General features: G+C 39.6%; 1 pseudogene; it reads right to left on the bottom strand.

Annotated features, from left to right (window-relative positions):
* Positions 1-615: 615 nt before the first annotated feature.
* On the bottom strand, positions 616-23,156 carry LOC145963904 (uncharacterized; annotated as a pseudogene).
* Positions 23,157-24,539: the final 1,383 nt, after the last annotated feature.

Below are 24,539 nucleotides of genomic sequence, written 5' to 3'. Positions count from 1 at the left end.
TTAATTTTAGCCGTATATGATAAATACAAAATTAATTATTTAAAAAATTAATATAATACAGTTACACAATATAGTTATCTTTTACACTTAACACCATAATGACAAAAAATGAATACATGTATTTACAATACTATTTAGTACATGTATTTGTGTATATATATTAAATGTTATAAATATACGTATTAACATTTTATTCATCATGATATAAAACACAAAATAAAGATAATTATGTGTTCAATATGTAATTGTTTGTATTCAAATATTAAATAATTTATTTGTACATATTTATTATATAGAGATAAAAATACGTAAAGTATATAACACTAGGTGTATGTATATACATATAAACGTATAATGCCAGTACACGTTAGATCGCCCCTGGCTTTATTAGTATATAAATATATTTATATTAATATAAAATATTTTTAAAAATATTTCATATATAGAATGGGCCCCATCCATCGCCCATTTTCGTAAGACGCAACCATTATATTTTCGTCTTTCCGATTTGCACACCAAGTGTATAAATAATATAGCATTCTTTTTATGCAAATGAGGGACGCATTGAATATTATTATATTAAACAAATGCTATTTATTTTGATGCAACAAACATTTATTGTGAAGGGAACGGTGACAGCTTGTTAGTTTCTATTATATTCATAAAATGACGTCTCATGCGCTCTACGTCATTAGAATATTTATCCTCACAAGGATTTCTTCCTAAAACTACAGATGTAGCAAAAGCAGCTGCATAAATTCCGCAACATATGCTATCTGGTTGTTCTTGGACTTTTTCAAATATTATATTGCTTACATTTATTCTTGGATAACGTTTGCGAATATAATCTTTCTCTTTTTCTACCAATTTTTTATATGTACAGCCAGGTAAGCTGTCATATATATGCAGTTTGGAGCCATCACAGAAAATGCATCGCCAGTGATCAGTACAGTTGCCTCCAATTATTTGTAAACTGTTATCGCTATCACTGGCTGTTATCAGATCCGGAAACTCCAAATACAGAACGCTTTGCGTTTCGAAACAAGAAGTTTCTCTAACAACACGCAAGAATCTATCTAACGATTCATCGTTCAGTTTGCTCTGTACAGGCAGAACGTTCTCTCTCACCAAAGGAAGAGGAGCAATTATATCATCTAAAACTTTCTTACGTTTTGCTATTTCATCTTTAGTCAGATTTTGTTTAATCTTTGAATAACTGACTAAGATGCAATCGCTATCTTGCTCTGTATCCGAAACAGTAGCAATATTCGCTAAGTCTGTTTGCATCAAATTCAGTTTTAATCGTTTGTTTTCTTGCTTGTTATCTACATTATTTTGTTGCGCAGTTTTGCGGATAATTTTTCTTTCAGATGCTTTTTTTGAGCATCTTCTACATATTGCGGGTCTCTAATTAACATATGCCTGTTATGACGGCTATCCAAGATTTCTGGAAGCATACAGTCATGATAGAAACGTTTTAGAAAAGGCAGCATTTGATTTTCCCAAAAGTCATTGTCTCTATTTACTACCACAACTTTTAAACTTTTGGGAGTCCATATAGCGAATATGCAATAGTTTCGCTGCGTTATGTTCAACTGCCCTTGAACTTGATAAAAGAATCGATGATTTCGATTCATTTTATCATTATTTTTTCTGTCAAATATGCCTTTCAGTAAAGGCAATTTTTGTACAGCCTCATCAGCTGTTAAATTCTCTGCTGATAGAGGACATTTAATCTCTACCAAACCATCTTCATCGATAAGTCCATCGGGAGAAGCACCCAAAAATGGATTTTTATAATCAATGAACAATCCACATGGTTCAATTTTTTTATTTAATTTTGTAGCCAACTCTTTTCTGGCGACTTCCTCCCTATCGCGACCATATTTCATGGCTGCTGTGTCAATTTGTGAAGGATATAAAATGCTTTTTACAGTCGCTGCACAAGACGTTGTTGGTCTCATGCGACATACAGTTCCAAAATTGGATGCTGTTAGCATTTCACGCCTTAATGAATGCCATAGTTCACATTCATTTTGGTCTCTTGTATCCCGTTCAATTTTTTCCCTGTTTTCTGCATTTTCTGACAACTTTTCTATATGATTTATTTCAAGTTGTTTGTATACGTCAGGTGGAAGATCTGGCTTTTGTGATTGTGGGCCATAATATCGATCTGTTCCTGCCTCTCGTTTAAATTTTTTACATCTGCCATCCTCTTCTCGAGATTTTTTGGTTATCGCAACCTTTATTTGTCGTCGTTTTTCTAAATTTTTGACAGTCGGGGGAACATCCTTACACATGCTTTTGTATACTTGCGTAAGCACTTGTTGAGTATTATACTGCACAACAGCTCCCGCAATTCTAGCATTGTAAGAACCTCGTAAACCAAAATTAAGGCGCTTTCCACCTATTTCTTTGCAGATTATTGAATTAAACGCTTCTGCAGGATTGTTTGTCAAATTTAACAACAAACTATCGGAATAAGCACTCAAATACCTGACAGCACTTTCAATTTTGTCATATAAACCGTGGAATTTTAAATACGGCATATAATTTTGTATTTTCTCACGGTTTTCTTCGCATCTACGGCCACGTTGATTACATCCTTTATGCTCACCAAAAATATGGCTAGGAATATTTAAAATACCTTTTTGTAATTCCGTAGCTTTGTCATGGTGAGGTAATTTTTCCTCTTTTCGTAGAGCGGCAGCTTCTACTACTTCTTTCCGTATTTTTAAAATGTTGTTTTTTACAAGATTTCGTAGCTGTACAAAGCCACGTTTTCTGTGCTGTTTTAGTTGAACTGTACCTGCAACGACCTTCAACTTTTTGCACAAGTTGCGAAGCAAATGATTAGTGCATTCTACTTTTTTTACGGTCACCATTTGTTCGCGATACGGTGCGTTATTTAGTATGGCCTGATATACACTGCTGTCGCCATCAGCAATAACTGTTTTATATATCAGTCCATGCATTTCAAGGCTATTTTTAAAGCCTTCTACAATGGCGTCAGTAGATATGGGCCACTATGGTGCGTCAAAACAAACCCCCACCACTCGGCCCCTGGCGCCGTGGGCGTGACCAGGTGAAGTGGAGGGAGGTGTTCTGATTGGTGGAAGCAATGCCCCACCTCCCGAAGTCTCGATTTTGATTGGCTTGCACCATAGTGGCCCAGAGTTTGATTGGCTTGCACCATAGTGGTCCAGAGTTTGATTGGCTCGCACCATAGTGGCCCAGAGCTGCGATTGGTCGACGCCGGCTGTGTCGCCGATTTATCAAATTTTTATTTCCCTACCTCCGCGGTACTAGACTCGAAGAAGCAATCCTCCTCCCACTCCAGCCCTGGCCCACCTGTATAGGGTTCCGAGTCAAATTCCCGTTACCTAGCCCTTAGTCGCTCTCGCTACGTCTTGGCAGAACGAACCCCCCCACCTACCGACTTTCGGAGGGTAGCCGGCGGTATATGTCTCGAGGAAACAATCCTTATCACTCCGTCTCGGGGCCCGCTATGGAATATCGAAACAAGCCCCCTCCGCTCGAACGGTTCATGACGCACTTTATCGGAAAAAGAGACAAAGCATCTCAGTAGGAGACAATAATTATTATAATTATTATAATTATTATAATTAGACTACATTGCACTACAGAGGTAAAAAGATGAACATGCGGATGATTGAACGCGAGGCGGGGGTGTTATAAAGGAAGAAGGGAAAAGTTAAAAGTATTAAACTCGAATTAAGATAAAAAATTTTTACATTTATTAATATTTTTCAAAACCAGCCATTTTTTAATAAAATTTTTGCTTATTATTAATATACAGAAATATATACAAAGAAGAATTATATTTATATTGTTATAAATTTTACATTTTTCTTATGCTACTTACAATATTTATAATTCTATTTTTTAAAATAAAATCGGAAAATGCGCGACTTTTATTTAAAAAAGAAAAAGTCACCCAAGAAATAAGAATATTGTTATACCGACACATATCCGTATGGTAGCGAATATCTGCTATTGATAAATCTACGCTTTACTAATACCGGCGCACATATTTTTGTTTCACTTCGCGTAACAATTTCATGAAACGCCGTACGTCGAATCGCATTAAAGCGTAGATTTATCGAAGTTTCGTGATTTTCTTCTTCTTCGTTTTCCTGTGTGTCTTTTTCTCTCGCTAATAGTAGCTTTTTTATAGCATTAAAATTAATTCGTCGCGAGTTCTCGTAATTGAGAGTAATACCCTTAACTTTACAAGTTTCGTGAGTATTACCCTCCGGTGTTCGCACGATGTAGGCGTAAAATTTCGGGCCCCCGGACACGAACGCCTCGATATAGCTACCGCGGCCGTAGCTTTCGAGTTCATCCGTCATGTCGCCTAGAAAATTTCCCGTAGGCGGCATGTATTCGTTCGAATCACCGGTGCTTATAAAAATACACGAATCCGTATCGTAATATAATACACGACGATCTAAACGTTCTAGGTACTCGTACAATTTTAAACGCGCTAGTGCAGTCGTATACGCTGCTATCACGACGTTTGTTATCGGCGAGGGAACGAGAGCCTCTTGTCGCAGTCGCCACGAAACATACATTACCTCGTCATTCACGGGTAATATGTCGGTTATCTCGTATTCGGCGCTCGTTAGTAATGTCGCGAAACGTTGTTGTGTTTTTACGATTTCGGTAGTCGGCAAATTGGATCGTTGGCCGAATTTTCCCCAGAATGAATTTAAGCATAGTTTCGCAACCGAGCGTAAACCAGGATTCCGCGCGATGTTTCGCTTATCAAGAACGATACCCTCAGTTTTTTCATATTCCCTCAAGTATCGCTCTTTTGCCTCATCGTCGTTTTCCCCGCATTCGCACGGCCAACCACTGGCTTCCTGTTTAAGCTGTAAAAACGTATTAATATATTCGGCGAACAATCCACCTTGCCGCGACGCGCGATCGTATTGGCTAACTCTATATTGCCAAATTTCGCTTACCGACGTTACGAGATAACCTTTCTCGACGGCCTTGCGTAATTCGCAGGTTACCCAGGTACCCTCGAATTCACGCTCGCTATCATTATGAGTGCACGGTGTCTGAGAAAATGTTTCGCAGCAACTACGACATAACGCGAAGAGTAATTTTCCTCGTACGCGATGCGGAAGTACGGGGTGAAATAAATCACGAGGAGGGAGTACTCTACAGCGTATGAGGCCTTCGAGCGAGTCGAAATTATAATTCGGTGACCTTCCGACTAACGCGCTACATTCATCGCCGACGTAAATTTCCGGATGACCGATCGGAAAAGCGCCCGTCTTCAATACAAACGGGTATAATGAGCATACGTCGACGTAGCGTATTTTCTCCGTACCTGTGACTTCGTATTGAGTTGCGATATTTCCCGTACGCCCACCGAAAAACGCGTCGCGAGGATCGAGCGGTGGTGTTTCTACCATCGGATGGTTCGCGAGAAAATCATACATTACGCGATTGTCGCGCATTTCTTGGTTCGAAGGCGCACTCCCACTTTTCCGACACTATGTATCCCCGCTGACGAAGGCGCCATGAAACTGCGAGAGTTCGTTCATATCGCGAATTTAATGTATCTCCGCGATCCTCCCCCGACGAAAGCGCTTTATCGCGATTTACAGGGAAACAAGTTGGACATCCGTGCCAAAAGCAACCGTGAAATTGCAACACGTGACGCTGCGTCTTTCCCGCAACAGACGTTTCGAAATAACCATCGACGAGCGTACCCTCGATCGTGCGATATTCCCGCGCACGCCCCGCGTGATTTATACGGCGGTCGAGTTCGCGCTCCATCCATATCAGCCATTGTAAGGCTTTACGCGAATGATTGCTCGCGCATCTGTATCCCCCCGTAGGAATAATGCCTATCGTATCGGCTTGCAAAAAGTTTTTCCGGAAAACCGTCATGCAGGTCGAAGCAATAGTTGTACATTCCTCGAACGGGCATACATTTCCGCGATCTAGGAAAATTTTTCTAAACGCTACGCACGCTCGTCGAAGAATATCAACATCGTTACGACAATAGCGCACTATCTCGTGTTGGAAGTCGAACACGGTATTTTTTTCCCTCATTTTGGTATGCCATGTGAGAAAGCGTTCGCGCTCTTGCGATTTCATGTTATCCGGAGAATAATATTGTACATCGGGTAACGGTCCGACGTACGTTTGATTTTCGATAGTATTAAATAAATGCGGAAAAATGCCCTTATCCTCAGTATCCTTTAGCCCGAAAGCCTTAGGTAATTCGGATAAGCGCATCGGCATATAATTAACGCTATCGATGAATTTTGTATGTCCCGCGGTTAAAAGAATAATTTTTGTGCCGTTTAAAATTACTTTCGGTTCAATATCCCTACAATTTTCCACGATATATTTCAAAATAAATTGCGCGTCGAACGCTTTCGCATTATGCGCTATACAAATTATGCGTTTAAAATATTTTACCGGACGCGTAACGAAATCTACAAACTGTTTAACCGGATCGCGTTGAAATACGAACTCTCGCACTCCGCACCAATGGCACCACACGGGCATGTTATTTTCCCCCACGCATGCTTCACAAATCTGTTGCGCGATGCATAGCGTCGGAATATGTTTTTTTATATTTCCCGTTCCTTCGACCGTCTCGTCCTGCCGCGTTTCGAAATCGTAAAATACGAAAGCCACACGTCCCTTTCCGCGTTCATATGCACGTTCGTTCTTTTCCGCGTTATCACATATGTTCCGTGCTTCTTCTTCTCTCGTGCTAGATATATCTACCTCATCCGGTACCATCGCTGATGAAGATGGCCCGGCAGAGGAAATATCGACACGTTGTCGAAGAGGTTGCATATAACACATATGATTGCGCGGTTGTTGTGAACGGCATAATTTGCAATAAGAAACGCCGCATTCGCGTTTTAAATTCGATTTAACGATACGCCCGCAACTATCGCAAAATCGCACGATGCTACAAACATTAGCGCGTGTTCTACCGTCGTACGATTTCTCGCTACGATGACGCTCGAAACACCTTGCACCGTAAAATAGCCGATTGCACGCGTCGCATTTTATTTCGGCGTAAGTGGAATCGCACGGTGGTGCGGATAAGCATCGCGGGCATTTATTTAAGCACCGGTGACTATTGGGTCTATCGTTTCGGAAGCCTACATTACACGCTACGCAATAATCGCGAGTACCAGCGGCGGCTTTTAAATTTAAAATAGGATTATAATGTCGCGAATCCTCGTAATACATGATATTTAATCGCCGCGAGGACTCGCGTCCGAGAGAAGCGAGTATTTCGGCACCGTCATACATCGGTTTTTCGCCGCGACCGAAAGTATTAAAATTATACACAATAATCGCGATATTGTCGGCGGCGAAATAACGCTGGAAACGTTCGATTTCACGAATTCCACAACCCTCTTCCGGTATTGCGACACCGGCATTTCTCGTTAATTGCAATGCACATTCGCGTTATAACGAAGAATGCTGATATCTTATCGCGTTCCATTTCTCATGCAGCTCACCCGTACGGATATTACCGCGCTCGCTATAAGTTTGAGCTACTACGAGAGCTCGAGGGAAGCACAGGTTATCGGAATTATTAATTTCGACTATCGAACATTTCGCGACATCCTCCCGTGTTAACGTGACGCGACCGCGACCCGAAGGCATCGAGACATTATAAACCCGTATGTTAAATTGGTCGGCGATATCGAGACCACCGGCGCTCTGTGCTAACGAACTCACAAGTCTCCAAATGTCCTCGTAACTCAAATCACGCGCCGGACGAAAAGATATACCCGCAGGACCATGCGATAAATTCGGCGAATCAAACGATAATCCTACGTAATCGCCCGGTTCACATGAATTTAACGCATACGGGTGAATTTCGCGAAACGCGTTTTCTAACGAGTGATATATATCGTTGCCTTCAGTCAACGGACGTATCGCGAAACTCGCTTCTCTACCGATTACCCGGAATCTTCTAAATTGTCGCGCATTTTCCGATATTAAATTTACAAAATTAAAATTATTATTTCCGACCTGTTGGTGAAGTTGTTGCTGCTGCTGCTGATGTTGCTGTTGCTGTTGTTGTTGTTGCTGTTGCTGCTGGTACTCATGCTCCTCCTCCTCGTCCTCTTCACTCTCCTCGGTCTCGGATGAAATATTTTCCGAGCGGGGTAACTCGGCTACCTCCCCCTCAGTCTCATCCTCTTCCGCTTCTTCTTCCTCATTGGTGTGGGAGAGCGCAGAATTTTGTTGGCCGTCAACACCACCTCCGTATTGTACTGTTAAAAAACCGTATAAATTATAAATACTATTTTTGTTATTTTTATTATTTTAATATTTTTATACTCGAATGTAATCCGTACTATAAATATTATAATACAACGAAATAATCTCACCTTTTTAGCAATATTTGTTGTTTTTTATTCCGCTACTAATATTCTGGGGAATAGCTAATCCCCCAGCGACGAGTTTCTAAAGAAAAATTAAGAATTTGGATTAAATTCGAGCATAAAAATATATCGAGAAATAAATTATTAAAGTTACCTTCTCTGGAGGAAGCGTATATATTTTCCTCTTCTTCCTCTCTCACAGTCTCTTCTTCTTCTTCTTCTTCTTCTTCTTCTTCCAGCACTATCACTTCTTCCTCTTCCTGCACTTCTTCTTCTTCTTCCCCACTCTCTTCTGGCTCTTCTTCGTTAATCTCCACTCTCCCGCGCTCCTCCATCTCTCGCGGAAATTCTAATAATATTTCAAGATTCGAATATTTAATATTATAGAAACAAAATTTAAAACAGTTCTAAAATTATTTTTATATTTGAATTTTCGTTTTAGCCTATTTTTTACATAATCATCATCTTTACCCGGCGAGAACACTTCGCTATCAGGGCTACTGATTGCATATGTGATGTCGTCAGCGTTCATGTTTTCCTCGTCGTCGTCGTCGTCGTCAAGAACGACAACGGGAATCGCCAGATTTTCCTCGAGTAATCGCGGTCTTCCTGAAATGTAGAATATTTTTTATTAGTATTGATTATTTTTATTACTACCGAACATTCTATCCGAGAAAAATTAGCACTCGTTTTCATTACGTGCAAAACTTACGCGAAGGACCTGCCTGGGTTCTTCCTCTGCGCGGCGTCTACGTGAAGGTCGCACTATCGCTGTTCTCGCGAGATTATTGTTTCCTGTGATTAATTAGTAATTAGTAATAAATATTTAACTTTATAATCGCGATTTTTCGTATTTTTTCTTTGAAAGCAAAAATAAATAAAATAAGTAAAATAATTACCCGTCGACTGGATCCTACTGTAGTTTTGAAGTAGGTAGGTTATATGTCCACCTACATCTTCCTCTTCTTCATATTTTTCATCTTCGCTCAAGGCTCTTCGTGCACTAATTATTTCGCCGGCAATATTTAGTAATTTCGCGTCGCCGCCGAAATGCCCCAATTTATATAAAATTGCAAGCAATGTATCGGAGCAGGCACACGCGAAATTCGAAAATACGCTGTAATTATGTTCACTTGTTTCCGTTAATTTGGAAATGTAGCTCGCGGAATTTATCTTTGGAGATAAACTCGCAGCCAACTTTGCACAACTCGATATCAAATTTTTATTACACGCCATTTTTTTTTCTTAAAGGAATAACACGCGAGTGAAAATCGTACAAGTTTCCTCGGGCAAAGAAAATCTCGAAAATGCTTATATTCGGTTAAGCGTTGTCCATTTTATATATTTTCCTCCCCACTCAAAAAGGAAAATCAAACAAACCTTTATCAGCGCACGGAGAAGTCCATAAAGAATGTAGAAGTTTGAAATTTCTTGTAGTCGTATATACCGTATTGTAATTATATTTTTCACCGTAGCGCGAATAATCTATTTCATTTCTTATTTTGTTTTTCGAGAAAGCAACTGACGCTAAACATTTTGCTAATTACCTTAATTAAGTAATGGTTTACGCATATGATTTCTTAAAAACTAGGCGTAATAAAAAAAAATTTGTAATTATTTTATTTGTCAAAGATTTTTATTTTGCGTCGACCATAGCTATTGCTCGAATATAATAAATTTTTAAAATTATTTGTTTCTTTATAAGAAAAAATACACGTTTAATGCTAATAATAATAATAATACACGACGTGTTGGTGCGTGTTCGCAGTAAAGCACAGAAGGAGATATCGGGAAATATGTTGAAAACGTAGTAAAAAGTACTCTGTGAATTTTTTTTTTAAGAAAAACTTGTTATGTTATTTATTATATTTTATCGATGTACATTTATTTATTGGTTTTCATAAAATTTTCGTTTTTGTAAAATCGCACGAGAAATTTCATTAAATTTAAGCGAAAGTATCTCTACAAATATAATGCTGAAATATACATCTAAAAATGTTAAATTATTAATTTGAGTTCGAACACTTTATTCGATTTGTTCATAATTTCCTTTAATTGTGAGTTTTATAATTTCGCAATCTATGTACGATGAGGGAAGTTTTAATTCTATTTCGTTTATTATATAGTTAGCACATGTATTGACAGTATGAACGATATTAATTAATTGCGACAAATGCGTATCTATGCATTTTATAATATTTTCCAAGCCGAGGAAAGTAACTTTCTGCATCACGATAGCGGTGTTATAAGTTTTTCGTTTCTTCGACGGAGGTTGTTCTTCCTTCTCGACATTACTCGCGGAATATTCGTTGGTTTCCTTGTATGCCATTAGAATAGCCCTCGAGCCATAAGCGCTGGTAAAGTTGATGGTGATATTGTTAATAATAATCGGATTTATTCCTCCCGTTCTTTTTTGATCGTCGTTCAAATACTGTCTCATATGTTCCATGCAGGATTGAAATTGCTGCCACGTGTCGGAGTCGAGACAAATCCCATCGGCATTATTGCTCGTTAATTTAACAATTGGAACAAAACAGTCTTCCTTCGTCGATTGCAATCCCACTTGTATCTTCTTAGTGAAGGATGAATTAAGTCCGTATGTTGTTGATAGCAACAAATGTCGGTTTCTTCCACCGTTGCCGATTTTATTGTCTCCATTTCCCGGCTCCTTAATATCGCAAACATGCGAGGATTTCACAAAACTGGCTATTTCGGTCGTTCCAGCCATTACTATTAACCACTCGAAACAAACTCGAAAAATGTACTGTGCAAAAAATAATCACAACAACAACGTTAGCGTATTTGCGTAGAATTTTTCTTCTTCGCTCGAGACTTAACTTCTGTTAACGACGAAATTCGAATGAATACACGGTTTGTCCTCGCGCTTATATTACTGCTTCTCCCACCTAAAAAAAAATCTAAGCAAAAAGAGTGGGGGGAAATAATATGGGCAGAAGTGAGCATAAATGCGTATTCAAACAAAATATTTTACAATAATCAAAGAAAAATACCGAGAAACTTCTATAAACGTTTCTAGAAACTTCTAAAAATTTTCTCTAAGCTATATCTCGAGTGATTCACCACGGGAAAAATATTTAGGGGATGTTTTATTAAGGAAGATTCGAATGATAAATTTATAGATATTACGGGCGGGGGTATATCTGAATGTTTAATTTAAAAAAAATGTGAAATCTTATCAGATTTCTTAGTCGATACGGTATATATGCTGTTTTAGCATGAGAAAAAAATAGGTTGAGGATTTAGGATGAGGGTTTCGCTAGGGTAGATTCAAGGTGAGAAAGATTTTCCATATCTTCCTAAATTATTTGGAAACAGAATTGTTTTCTTAATCACTATTGCAAATATAGCGGGGTTATTTTAAAATGAAAACCATTGACGGTTATCTTAAGATGAGATTATTTTATTGAATGTCTCTAGTTTTTTAACGTGTGTTTAGGGTTTTAAGAATCTCTAGATATTATTATTATATCACGGGGGGATAGTGTTTGTCTGAGTCAGCTATCGGTTGATTCATAAAATACGAGTATGTACAGGTATTTTGTAATTTAGGCGATACATCGATTTAAAATATATTTTCCAGAATTTAAGCATTTTATTTTTACTATAAGCGTATATGGAGAATCAATTATAAGCTCATTAGCGTTGGTGCTCGCGAAAGTCGCCGATGCGAGCCTACCCTCGCGCGAATACGCTTACTCGCGGTCGCGCGTCGTGTATCATCTAATCAGCGGTGCTTTCCGCTCGCACGCGTAACAGAGAACGCTAGCGCGAGCACGTGGCCGGCGCGGATGGGGCCCCACGCGAATAAGCTTATTTTCTTCTTACATTCCTGTATAATATTCGAGGAGCATGCGCATTTTTTTCTTTCTTAGATTATTGTTGTTAAATATCGTCGTTTACTTTTTTATTTATGAGATTGTTCCTAAACGCGAAATCGATTATTTTGTGTAATGGACGTGCGCTGGAAACATCCTTGGACGTCGATCGTCTGCGGTCCTACGGGATGCGGGAAAACAATTTTCGTGAAAACATTTCTTCGACATTTATCCCGCATGTCCGATGTCCGATTCGAGAGAATTTTATTTTATTACGCCGAGTGGCAAGATGCGTATCAGTGCTTACATTGCGACACGGGAGAGAGAGAAGAAGAGAAAAGCGAGAGCAAATATAGCGATAATGCTTTAATAAAATCGAGGAAAAATATAATCGAATTTCGCGAAGGGTTACCGCGTCCGGAGGATTATTCTAACGATGCGCTTTCTCCGAAATTGGTGATAATCGACGATCTTATGAGGGAATCGTCTTCGTGCGACGCTATCGTGGATCTATTTACAAAAGGAAGTCATCATAAGAATCTCAGCGTTATACTCATTTCGCAAAATCTTTTCCATCAGGGACGTGGACAGCGCGACATATCTCTCAACGCGAATTATATAGTAGTTTTCAAAAATCCGCGCGATCGTGCGCAAATTCGTCATTTAGCGCGTCAGGTATATCCCGACGATCCAAAATTTATGGAAGAAGCGTACTACGACGCTACCTCGAAGCCGCATGGATATTTATTGCTCGATTTGAAACAATCGACTCCAGACGAATACCGATTTCGCACGTGTATCTTTCCGGAGGATACTCTACATTACGTCTACATACCACGTAAATCTGTCATTAGAGCCGGAAGCGTATAAAAGAAAGGTATTCGCAGCCGCGAGTTGTAGTTGTGCGATTACGACGCAATGGTGAAAAAAGCAGACCCTAACAAAACATCATCGACAGCGACAGCGAGGAATTTACCGAATAGCGCAATAAAGACTGCAAAACGTTGCATCGGAGAGAGGAACCTGTGTCTCTTAAAAACTCTATGCTATTTGAAAAAAAATCAAAGAGCGGCGTTCTTACGCGATGCCGACAATAAATTTGTAAAGTGTATTCAGGAGTGTATTTTCAATACGCTCGAAGGTAACGTACCGCTCGAATCTAGCGAAAAAAAGCGCTTGTCCAAGCATAAAACGACTTTACGGCGCATCGCGGCAAAGCGGGGTAATTTGAAGACTAAAAGAAAACTATTGGTACAACGCGGAGGATTTTTACCCTATATTATCGGTCCTATACTCGGAGCTTTATTATCACGGATTATCGGCGAGTGAAAAGAAATACAATTCTTTATATTCTTTGTGAGGAAAAATAATAATATTTGGAAAAGTATTAAAAATGGAAAAGGCTAAAAAAATGGTTTTAATTTCTACGGAAAATCTCGAAAAAATGCAACGAATGCAGCAGCAGCAGCAGCAAAATCAACAGTCGGAAAATGTTAATAATACGGAAAATGATAATAATAAATCTGTACGGACACCGGGAACCCCTTTATCGCGACTCGATGCGGAGATGTGTCGTATTCTCAATCTCTCGACTCCCGCCGACGAGGGTGAAAGATGGAAAATGTATAAAGAAGTACTTCAACGTTATCTTTACTTTGTTCGGGATGCAAAAAAGCGTTTTCGCAAAGATTCGCGTGGGGCTTTAAACGGCGACGCCGATGATAAAACTGAGCAAGACGAGGACATGTACTTGGAAGATGACGATACCGAAGAATTTACGCGTACTTTAATTAGTAGCGTTGAAGATGGAGGAGGAGGTGACGCTAATAGTTTCGGAAAAAAACGCGATCAATCGGCGGAAATGATTAAAAATATAATCGAAAGTGTGCCGAAAACTTATCGCTACAAAGCTCACACGCTATTGAAATATTTACTCGATGCTCCGTCGTCAAAGATCGGTTGGGATAGACAAGGACTCGTGACTATAAACGGTGCGGTTGTAACGGGTTCGAATATTAGCGATCTCATAAATGACGCGATACGCGAGAGAAAAACAGTAAAAGCAATCGGAAGAGTTCAGTTTGCGCGATTACTGCAGGACATAAACACACCTTCCACTCTCATAGGAAATCGTAGTTTTTTACACGTAGGCAAAATAGCTCGTCGTATTAAAAGCAGCGAATTAGCAGCTGTTACTTCCACTCCGAAAACTCGTCGTTCACGCAGCAGGTTAAACGAGACGGTTGTATCCGAAGGAGATACGGTATTTATATCTGCCGATGAGGATGAGGATGAGGCCGATAAAACATTAGCAAGTAAGGACGAGAATTCCCCGACGAAGAAAGCAAGAGGTTTATTCGGTTGGAGCAAATTCTAATAAGATGGAACTCGAAAAATTATATTACGATCCTTCGCACTACGCGGGTTATTCAGCGACGGTCAATTTATCACGAGCGGCTAAGTCGAATTTCTCGCGTAACGAGGTTGTCGACTGGTTTAAATCGCAAGACGCGTACACGCTGCATCGTCCAGTACGACGAAAATTTCCGCGTTTACATTATAACGTGACAAATATCGATGATTTATGGGAGGCTGATTTAATCGATCTTCGTAATCTTAAGAGTTATAACGACGGATATTCCTATCTACTGGTGGTTATCGATGTACTTAGCAAAGGGCCTAGGGGGATAAGCATGTAAAAGTTGCCCCCGCCCGTATCAAGTCGAGATTGGCATCATAGATTGGCATCTATGTGTCTAAAAAATCCTGTAAATATCAACCTTAAAATTGCATTTTTGTAGGAGTTATGGAGAGGGAAAGCAAAATCAAAAAAGTGATTTTTCTCGAAAACGACTGAACCGATTTTGATGAAAAAAATATATGTTATGAACATCAACAAGACTATTTTAAGAATAAATTAAAAAAAAAATTCTGACCAAAAATACGAGTAAAAAAAATTTTTGAATTTTTCAAAATTTTTTTTGAGGTTATGTTTTAGAGATACACCTCCAATTTTTTTTTTGTTTAAATCTTAAAATGTCTGCTTTAACATCTATTTTTTCCAAATTTTTCGTAGAGGTACTTCATGGCGAAAAATGATGAAAATCATGCATGCGGCGCGGTACCACGCTTTCACAGCACACTCTCGCTCCAGGCGCGTATATCGAATGTTCTAGTCTGGTTAGTATGCTGGATTCTTGAATTATTTTACGACAAAGTTAGTAAGAATTTTGATTTTATTTTTACTTGTACGTTTATTTTAAGCGCCTTTCGAAAAAGTTAAGTTTTAGTGAAATTATGATTTCTGTAACGATACCTACGTGATTCATCAGATCAGATGAAATAATTGAAAATCTATTTCGTGAAAAACGGTTAAAAAGAATGTTAACATTTTATGTATATAAAGTATTTAAATAAGGATCGTCAGTTCGTCAGATCTGCAGTTAGTCTATAAAAATAAGTGTCCAGAATTCACTATGAAAAGGATGCAGTACGGTTTTGAACTCCTTATCGGAGTGCTTTGTTAGTGTGAGTCCCCTCGCCTCTCAGAAAACCGGGTACTTTTTATAGGAGTTGAGATTATTATTTTTTTAATCTTCATCACTATCACTCTCAATTACTGGAATGTAATTGTATTTCTTGAATACTTCGCTGAGTATTTCGGCCGGTTTGAAAATTTTTGATAAATACCTAGCATGAGATAAATAATACACCACTGCAGCAATATGGGAGCAACAACCAACAGACCGTTTGCCATTGGCACATTCACATGTGTAATGTGTCAAACCAGAAACACCAACACTGTTAGGTTTATATCTTAAGAAGCATCGATATGCTGTTCGACAAATATGACGAGATGGAACTTTCAATTTGAGTACATTTGACTGATCTTTAACATACTCAATTTTTAGTTTACCATCTTTGTCAACCATTTCTGCCAAATATGATATGGCTTGACCGCGTTGGTATGAACCGGTGAATAAGATTTTCAAATCTCTTTCTGGCATTTCTACTAACTTTGTCCTAAAATAATTCAAGAATCCAGCATACTAACCAGACTAGAACATTCGATATACGCGCCTGGATCGAGAGTGTGCTGTGAAAGCGTGGTACCGCGCCGCATGCATGATTTTCATCATTTTTCGCCATGAAGTACCTCTACGAAAAATTTGGAAAAAATAGATGTTAAAGCAGACATTTTAAGATTTAAACAAAAAAAAATTGGAGGTGTATCTCTAAAACATAACCTCAAAAAAAATTTTGAAAAATTCAAAAATTTTTTTTACTCGTATTTTTGGTCAGAATTTTTTTTTTAATTTATTCTTAAAATAGTCTTGTTGATGTTCATAACATATATTTTTTTCATCAAAATCGGTTCAGTCGTTTTCGAGAAAAATCACTTTTTTGATTTTGCTTTCCCTCTCCATAACTCCTACAAAAATGCAATTTTAAGGTTGATATTTACAGGATTTTTTAGACACATAGATGCCAATCTATGATGCCAATCTCGACTTGATACGGGCGGGGGCAACTTTTACATGCTTATTCCCCTAGGCCCTTTGCTTGGGTAGAACCTTTGCGCGATAAAACTTCGGCGTGCGTGATAAAGGCCTTTCAGAACATATTCTCGAGAAACAAAAAACGTTTACCCGTTTACCTACAAACCGACAAAGGTAAAGAATTTATCGCGAGCGCTGTACAAAAATTCTTAAAAGAAAAAAACATCCGATTTCGTGTAGCGCGAAATCCCGATATCAAAGCAGCTATAGTCGAACGTTTCAATAGAACACTTAAGGAGAGGATGTGGCGCTATTTTACACATAAAAATACTCGCCGTTATATCGATATTTTGCAGGATATTGTTCACGCTTACAATCATACTCGTCATTCTAGCATTAAAATGCAACCAGCGATCGTTACGTTGGAAAATGCGCGTATCGCGCGAGAAAATATGAATCGATGTGGAATATCAATGCCGAAGATGCTGAAGGAAGAAAAAATCGCGGGCGCAAACAAAAGTGTAAATACAGAGCGGGCGAGCTCGTACGCATTAGTAGAGCAAAAGCAGCGTTTGAGAAAGGATACGAGGCGGGATGGAGTGAAGAAATATTTCGAATTCATCGCGTTCTCGAATGGAGAAGACCTCCTGTATACGAACTAAGCGATTTACAGGGCGAGGTTATAGACGGGATTTTTTACGAGCAGGAATTAACGCAAGTTATTAAAGACTTACGAGAGGGAGAATTTATCGTAGACCACGTGATAAAAACCAAGGGACGGGGCGACAATAAACAATTACTAGTTAGTTGGCGGGGATATCCTTCTAAATTCAATTCTTGGATATCAGCCTCGAGTTTAATATCAAAATGAGAGGGGAAGAATTTCACATAATCCTCCCGAGTAATAGTAGCATGCGCTACTTTCCGGAAAATAAAACAACGTGTTTCACCACCGAATTACCTCAACGTATAGACTTAAGCGGTCGTTGGGAAGTAGCGCTCACGGAGATCCAGTTTCCGTGTAGCTTTTTACATATACGCCCTGGAGAAGGAACAATAAAATTTATCGATATTAATAAGAGCATCGATGCGTTTTCTCATGCGGATCGAAGTCGAAGTATCACCAGGCGTTTATTCGAGCGTACGCGATATTATAGAAACAATGAATGACGCGTGCAAACCCGTAAAAGCCCATGTCGTTTGGGAATTAAAAGCTGGTGGTAAAGTTGTTATGAGACTTTCCTGCAAAGAGAGGAAATGCGATATGGAACATCATGTGCATTTTTCCGACAAGCTTTGTCGTATGCTCGGTTTTGATTCACGCTGTGGAAGTTCGAACGATCTACTACCGATCTACTACAATCCTGACATTCCTCCTTCTTCGAGCATTGCTTTTCCAAAATTTCCTTTTGTACTCACGGGTGACGACTATATAATAGCCGACATACCAGCTAGTTTGTTGCGAGGTATTCCAGACAAACTTTTCGTCTACTGCGACATTTGCGAACCTTATATTACGGGCGATGTACAATCGCCTCTTCTTCGAATAGTCGCGCACGATGCACGAAACGATTATCCGTTTGCATCCACTCAGATAAAGCATTTTTCGCCCGCGCAATACATCGCGCTGCGGCGAACGAGTTTCCGTACGATCGAAATAGATATAAGAGATCAGCTGGGGAAGAGCATACCATTCGAATTCGGAACGTTGACGGTAACTTTGCATTTTAGGTGTATCGATTAGATATTATAAAATACACGGAATCCGCGAAAGAGAAAAACGCATTTGACCGTTCATTATTATTATTATTATTAATGGACTATTACTCGGTATATCGCGACGAATTACAGAACGGAGGCGGTCGCGGCGGCGGAATCCCGCGAGTTTTCGTCGGATCGCCCTATCAGCGCGGTCGCGGAATCGGCAGTTTTCTCGGGGGATTATTCAGACGCGTACTACCATATTTAGGTAAAGCCGCGCGAGCTGTGGGAAAAGAAGCTTTACGGGCTGGCGTTAATGTAATCGAAGACGTCGAAAACAATACGCCATTTAAGGTAGCGGCCAAACACCGTTTTGAAGAATCGCGAGACAAACTCAAGAGAAAAGCCAAAAAAAAAATAAGTAGTCTAATGAAGGGTTCGGGATATAAGTCTGATGCGAAAATGCATGTAGCTCAGTTCCCTTTTGTCGGGCTTGATAATCACATCGCACGATCCGCAATAACATCGGCTCGCAAGCGACGACGGACGAGTAAGAAAATCAAAGCGGTTGGGAAAAAAAGAACGAGTACAAAAGCGCAGAGAAATAAAAAGAAGAAGAAAAGTCGTACGGTTGTGAAAAAAAGACTTAAGACGTCTGCGAAACGACGTAAAATCGGTAAAAAACGTACCGTATCCGATATATTTTCTTAAGCGGTTATATTCGGAGCATTCTAATTTAACGACGGTGGCGAGCGACGGACGACAGCGAGCAATTTGCGATAAAGAAATATGTCTTTTCTTCACACGCATTCGAGCGAGTGTTTAAAGAGCGAACTAGATCTCTTCTCTCTAACACCTACGCAAACTAGCATCGAAAATTCGCAATGGATTCATTACAAACCCGTGACCTCTCTCTCGGACGACTCGCCGATAGAATTCGTCATCCCCGGACACGGAGAAGAATATTTAGATCTCACGCACACCATGCTGAGTCTTCGTCTACGTGTAGAAACAAGCGCCGATTCCGCGAGACAGGCTTCAGGAACAAGCGCCGAAAGAATAGCCGTAGGCCCTGTAAATCATTTGCTTCATTCTATCTTCAATCAAATCGACGTGTATTTCAATCAAAAGCTCGTGTCGCCTCCAAACAACGCTTACGCGTACCGAGCGTACATAGAGGCGTTGTTAAATTATTCTTCACCCGCAAAAACTTCCCATCTAACTTCCTGTCTATGGGACATGGATGCACCCGGACACATGGACGATCTGTTGGAAACAAATCCCGGCAATCCCGCTCTCGCGAGACGCGCTCGTTACATTTCCAGAGGAAAGGCGTTAGATCTCGTAGGACATCTCCATTGCGACGTTTTCAATCAAGACAAATTTTTAATTAACGGTGTAGAAGTACGGTTGAGATTCGTTCGTTCGAAAGATTCGTTCTGTCTCATGGAAAGTAGCGGAACATCGAAAATTCACATTCTCGACGCTACCTTGCTCGTTAGAAGGGCGAAAATAAGCTCGGGTTTGTTACTCGCGCATGCTAGAATGATGAGTAAAGTTACAGCCAAGTATCCGCTCACGAGAGTCGAGGTTAAAACATTCACGATTCATAGCGGCGTTATGGGTGAATCGTTAGATAATGTAATACTCGGTCAATTACCGAAGCGAGTAATAGTCGGTTTCGTTAGTAATAAAGCGTTTAACGGTGACAGAAAATTAAATCCGTTTAATTTCAAGAACTACGGAATAAATTTCTTCTCGCTGTACGTCGATGGCACGCAAATCCCCAGTAGGCCTTTGCAACCAGCTTTCTCCGAAGAGGAACCGCTTTACATCGAAGCTTATCAAACGCTTTTCTCGGGAACAGGTATTCATTTTTTGAACGAGGGAAATTCTATAAGCAGAGACGACTATTTCAAAGGGTATACTTTATTCGCTTTTGATCTTACTCCCGATCTATCCGCTAATTGCGCTGGACATTGGAATCTCGTCAAACATGGTAGTTTACGATTAGAAGTGCGATTCGTAAGAGCACTTTCCGAGACGATTAATTGTATTATCTATGCCGAATTCGATAATGTCATAGAAATCGACTCGTCTCGTCAGGTCATCGTCGATTTTTCGGGGTAAATTTTTTATAGACGCTTAAAATTGTTCCCCCTCTACTTCGCTCAAAACTCCGACATCAGTGCGCAACGTTTCGAAAAATATTCAGTTTCGTTGGAGACACGCTCGGCGTCGTTGTTTTACATAGAGCCTCGCGTCGAATCACATAAGTTTTTTTCGTAAGATGGATATAGTCGTCGATATTCAGGGTTTCCGCGATGCGAAGAAAAAGTTTATCCCTAAGGAGGTTGCTGTTGTAGCGATTGACGCTCCAATCGTCGATCATTGGATTATGATACCGACGCATTCGTTTGCCGAATTACCTGAAAAAATAAGACAAGAAAACAACTGGCTCACGCGAAATCATCACGGCATTGAATGGTTCGATGGCGAAACTAATCCGAAATATTTTACATCGCAACTGCGGCAAATTACAAGATGCGTGCGTCACATTTATGTTAGAGGAAACGAGAAAGCGAGTTATTTGAGGAATCTACTTTCTAGAAATATATATAATTTGGAAGGCATCTCACCGGCATTCAAAAATCTGACGGTAGAAGAAGAGTGCGGACATCACGGATTTCGAAAATTCGGAATCTTTCATTGTGCATTACGCAACGCTTACAAATTAAAAAGCTGGATTGTTGCGCAAAATAATTTCAGCAGCGACGGAGACAGCATTACTCAAACGACTTGCAGTTCTCCCGAAATTTTGATAGTGAGCGACGACGACGACGACGATGAAAATGAAAATATTAAAGCACAATCAAATAATAAAATAGAGAAGAAAAATCTGCAAAAAATCGAACGTGCGGCTATTAACCGCTCCGCGCAAACAGAAAATCCGTTAGCTGTACAACCCGAAAACAAGCCACCAAAAGAAATTATTCAAATAATACCGCTTGTTCGCTCGTCTTCGCTGCAAACAAATGGACTCTCGCGAAATTCTGCAAGCATTGCGCCAGCTAGATGTCAAACATGTGGGAGTCTATACTGCCGACAGATTGCCGATGGCGTGGACGAGGTCGACGGCCATCGTCGCTAATACGGACAATCATAATCGCCCTGGAGAACACTGGATCGCTTTCTTCCTCGACGAAGACGGTACAGGGACATACTTCGATAGCTACGGAATACCGCCCTTGTATCCGGGTTTTTTCCTACGTCTCCGGCGAAATTCCAACATTTATCGATGGAATACCGAACAACTACAAGGGCTTTTCTCTCAAACCTGCGGACTCTACAGTTGTGTATTTTTATATTATATGTGCAGCGGTTACGATCTCGATGGATTTCTTAGTCTTTTTTCCGAAAATTGCAAATATAACGATCATTTAATCGTAGAATTATTTCATAAAATTTTTCTTCGCGAAAAAAAACATGAAAAATATAATGTTAATTAATAGCGTGTTTAATTGTAAGAAGATATAAAAAAATTTTTGCGAAGTACTACGAATTGTATGCAGGTATATTAATAAATGTGAAAATTTTTTATCTTAATTCGTGTTTAATACTTTTAACTTTTCCCTTCTTCCTTTATAACACCCCCGCCTCGCGTTCAATCATCCGCATGTTCATCTTTTTACCTCTGTAGTGCAATGTAGTCTAATTATAATAATTATAATAATTATAATAATTATTGTCTCCTACTGAGATGCTTTGTCTCTTTTTCCGATAAAGTGCGTCATGAACCGTTCGAGCGGAGGGGGCTTGTTTCGATATTCCATAGCGGGCCCCGAGACGGAGTGGGGAGGTAAGGATTATTTCCTCGAGACATACCAGCTACCCCGAAAGTCGGTAGGTGGGGGGGTTCGTTCTGCCAAGACGTAGCGAGAGCGACTAAGGGCTAGGTAACGGGAATTTGACTCGGAACCCTATACAGGTGGGCCAGGGCTGGAGTGGAAGGAGGATTGCTTCTTCGAGTCTAGTACCGCGGAGGTAGGGAAATAAAAATTTGATAAATCGGCGACACAGCCGGCGTCGACCAATCGCAGCTCTGGGCCACTATGGTGCGAGCCAATCAAACTCTGGACCACTATGGTGCAAGCCAATCAAACTCTGGGCCACTATGGTGCAAGCCAATCAAAATCGAGACTTCGGGAGGTGGGGCATTGTTTCCACCAATCAGAACGCCTCCCTCCACTTCACCTGGCCACGCCCACGGCGCCAGGGGCCGAGTGGTGGGGGTTTGTTTTGACGCACCATAGTGGCCCATATCTACTGGCGTCACTTTCCATACTTGTAGAGCTAGCGTTGCGGTCAAAATTTTTATAACATTTGTGACTGCGTGACTCGAGTCCATTTCGCTCCGCTCTGTCACACACCGTACAAAATTTGTTGCGGATACCAATGAAGAGAACTTTTTTTGTGCGGTAACCAATTATGGCACCAACACCGGAAAGTGAATCGTAAGTGTTGCCGTACGACCTTTTCATCCAACTACCATCCGCTACAACGGTTATGTATGGAATACCATTTATAGTTTCATTCCTCTCGAGGGTGAGTTGTTTTTCTACTTCGCCTGCCATTTTCATACTTTCTGTAGCTGTTTTTTGAAAATCATCGACTAGATTTTCGCGATATTTTATATAAGTCTTTTCAGACATGCAAGGAATATTTACACCTGCACAGAACTCTTCCAGTTGGGCATAACCATTTCCAATTGTTATAGTTGTAGCTACAGCAGCTTGGTTGAGATCCAACTTTTCAGGTTCTGTGGATTCTGACCATATATTGTCTTCATAGTTGCACATTTGACATTTGAAGAAATATTGCGTCATCAACCCTTCACGATGAGATTTTATGAGTTTCCAATCTTTAAATTGGCACTCTATTCCTCGCGCATGGCTATCAAATGTTCTGTGCATCTCTGTCCATATAAAAGAAAAGTCGACAATACTGCGGCCTTTAGGCATGCATTCTTGGATACGATTTGTATCTAAAAGGCCTTTATTATCGATAACGAGATTTTCGTTATCTTCGCTATGTACAACTTTTTCTATATACATACCTGTGGTACGTCGCCTTTTATATCTTTGTACTGCATTACTTTGGTACTGATGTTTGAATCCATCTTGTCTGATGATTCCATTGATTCAACAAACTTGATGGATTCATTTTCAGTACCATTAGTAAGCTTAGTACCACGCAGACTTTCAACCCGCTGTAGGTTTAGCATTTGTCGCCTAGAAAAAAATAATCATATAATATTTATACGCATTTGAAACGTCATATAAAACATTATATACTCATTATTCCTTTCAATTTTCAAAAGAAAACTTCAAAAAGATACAATCTTAAAAGTAAGAACAGTTTTTTTCTTATTCTACTGTAAAAAAATTTTCATATACAATACAATATTATGTTCAAAGTAATTAAAACCTTTAAGAGTAAATATAACCAGTACATGATATACTTTTCTGGCATTATTGTTACGAACCAGCCCACGTCAGAATAGACGGCTCTGGCATTATTGTTACGAACCAGCCCACGTCAGAATAGACACCTCTGGCATAATTGTTATGAACCAGCCCACGTCAGAACAGACGCCTCTGGCATAATTGTTACGAACCAGCCCACGTCAGAATAGACGCCTCTGGCATAATTGTTACGAACCAGCCCACGTCAGAATAGACGCCTCTGGCATTATTATTATAACCAGTCCACATTGAAGTATGTCTCTGGCATCAATTACTATTAACTAACTATTACGATTAACTAACTGTGTAACTACTATTTATATCAAGTGTTATTTTTATCAATAAATTAGAAAAAAACTGTTCTTCATATTTTACTTTAATATCTTGTGGATGAACTGGCGGTACACGTTTCTTTTTATCGAAATATAAGATTAATTTTATAAATTTATTATTTGCTGAAGAAAAATCACAGAATAAAGAAAACCGTAGACTTCACTTTCAATATTTTATACAGGGTGTCCCATTTTAAAAGTTCCACTAGATTATCTCTATAGGAAAGCATTTAAAAAA

The sequence above is a fragment of the Camponotus vicinus genome, unplaced genomic scaffold, assembly GCF_025532165.1.
Source record: "Camponotus vicinus isolate PSW18456_S1 unplaced genomic scaffold, iyCamVici1.0 SCAF_13, whole genome shotgun sequence".
Classification (NCBI taxonomy): Eukaryota; Metazoa; Arthropoda; class Insecta; order Hymenoptera; family Formicidae; genus Camponotus; species Camponotus vicinus.
The sequence above is the reverse complement of the archived record's forward strand: the minus strand, read 5'-3'. Positions and strand labels throughout refer to the sequence as shown.